The sequence below is a fragment of the Nannospalax galili genome, unplaced genomic scaffold (assembly GCF_000622305.1).
Source record: "Nannospalax galili isolate Female #2095 unplaced genomic scaffold, S.galili_v1.0 scaffold955, whole genome shotgun sequence".
NCBI lineage: Eukaryota > Metazoa > Chordata > Mammalia > Rodentia > Spalacidae > Nannospalax > Nannospalax galili.
Genome location: NW_008336901.1, coordinates 1987894 through 1990360, shown reverse-complemented (window position 1 = coordinate 1990360; position 2467 = coordinate 1987894). Strand labels below are relative to the sequence as shown.

The following is a 2467-nucleotide window of genomic DNA, read 5'->3' as shown; positions in this document are numbered from 1 at the left end:
TGGACTACTGACACAAGTTTCTGTCAAACAATGCTTTATATAGTCTATGAAAAAAAAGAACCAGTATATTAAGGAGTGAAAAGGCATAAATGTTCACTTAGTCCCACAATTTTAAATGAGTATCAAATTGATACAATAGAGCTAAGTGACAATGACTCAACCACAGTGATCAAACCACTGAGCACCAAAGAGACAGCACAACTATTCGCTTTAATTCAGAATGCTCAGGAGGAATATGTGGCAAATGGCCAACCCAGCAACACTATCATATGGACAGGATATACCTCCACTGTTGAAAGAGACCCTGGTGGGAAAACGTGGTGAAGGCATGGAGAAAAGTTGGGTCTTTTGAAAAGGTTGATGATATCAAAGTACTTTCCCATCACTGGTAAACCAAACCAGGTCAAGAATATTAGGCCCAAAGCAACACTGGATTCAGAGTTAGAGATTGGCAGAAAGGTTTAGAAAACTACAGTTTCTAAAAAATTGGTGAATTCTCCACACTTAATAAAACCGTCAGAAGAGGTATAATGTTTGTTTGTGGAATGTTAACCTCGTGCTGCAAACTTCGCAAGGTGGATGTGGAGCCATAAAGATGGGTTTCAATGGAATAGGTTTTTAAAATTTACAGAAAACCTAAAGTTTCTATTTAAAAAATAATCCTGTTATGTCAAGATGAAACATGGTAGTTTGGGCTCTATCCATGATTCTTCGCACAGTGAACAGGAAAAGCGATAGAAACAACTTTTTTTTTTTTCTAAAAAAAAAAAACAAAAAAAAAAAACGGATGTTTTCTTATTGTACTTTGACAATCTGACCTAGCAATTTAGAAAAATCATCTAGTAAAATATGTAAAATGAAAAAACAAAATTCTGGTTTGTTAACATCAGTTGGCCAAGTCTACTGAGAGTCCTTCATAATAATGGAATAAAATGAATAATTGATTCACTACCTTATTTGTTGGTTGTGAGGCAGAAAGTTTCAGAACATAGCTTTTACACTTTCACAGTAATTATACACAAAAATTATGAATTAAGTCAGTGCAGTTGCTCACTTTTTAATGTGCAACTTTCAGCTCGCACCCCACTCTCAAATACTGCAACCGAGAGAACACAGTACTGAGACCGAGCACAGACTGGTCACAAATGGCGCATAAAGTCTGTGGGACTTCAGTAAAGGTATTTCCAAATGGCGTAGAAGTACACTGCAGCCTCCGTGGCCACGAACAGTTGCCAGGTGCCAGATGGCGTAGGCAAACGGAATGATGCTGTCACTCTCGAAGAACATAACTCCCAAGCAGTAAATCAAGCCCCGGTAGGCGAGCTCCTCAGATCCATCAGTGTTACTCATTGATGTCACCACCAAGGCTGGAGAAAATCCCATTGTGAGATAGAAAAAGAGCTCCTTACACTTTTCATGGTAGAGAAATACATAAATGGTTCCTCCAGCTGCCATGAGCCAGATAAACCAATGCATATGAGATGCCAGGGGTCCAAGTCCACGGAGATTTAACCATGGAGCATAGGAAGTAGCAATGAACAAATAGATGACCATTCATTCTATCACACAAGTGGAAACAGTGCTCCACTGTCCTTAGGTGGCTCTTTTTCCATGATACAATGTGAAATACCGTGGATAAGATGAAGATGGCGCAGAGGCCCATTCCATAAATCCATGCTGTTATCTTTTCTCAGCAGTCATCAGACAGCCGATGGAAGAGGGCACTGCCCACCATGGCTGGGACATCGAGGAATGCGTGTGTGTAGCAGTTGGCAGCATGTTTGCAGCAAGTTGGTTTGTAGCGGCCATTGGCCAGGGCCGATGGTTCATGAAACTCTGGAATGAGTTCCTGAACCGCATTCTGCTCCTCCTCCAGCGCCCTGAACCCCCTCTGCTCAGCACCAGCGGCTGGGCATGATGCCCTCATGAGCTTGGGCTGTTCCCAAGGCAGCTTCAGGGCCAGAGCAGGGCCAGGCCCCAGGGCAGCACAGGACCAGGTCTGGAGTGGGCGACTCGGGGCTGGAAGGAGGCCGCTTAAAAGGCCCCTGCACCTCCCGCCTCCCGAGTTCCTCTGCCTCCAGGGTCTTTTGTGTTTCTTTTATCTGTATAGGTTTGTCTTTCCTTAATTTAAGGACATTTTCTTCTATAATCCTAGAGTTTTCATACATGCCCAGGTATTAACAGGACTCTAATACCTTCTGTTTAAGATTAATCAACATTTTGTTTAGAAGTTTCAAAATAAAAAAGCAGATGAAGATATTCAGGAATAAACATTCTGTCACCTAGAAATAATAAATCATAACAATATATGTCTTTCCTTCAGTTAAGTACCTAAAAAGAGAAAATAAAAATTGCTCACATTGAAGTCATACTTTGCCATCATTTTAAAAAAGAATTTTCACTAATCTTCGCTTTTAAAAGTTACAAAAGCCGTGAGTGCTCCCATATCGTGCAATGCTGCAGAGGT

At 41.3% G+C, this 2467-nt stretch overlaps 1 pseudogene; it reads right to left on the bottom strand.

Moving 5' to 3' along the window:
• Positions 1-1139: 1139 nt before the first annotated feature.
• LOC103732855 lies at positions 1140-1860 on the bottom strand (annotated as a pseudogene).
• Positions 1861-2467: the final 607 nt, after the last annotated feature.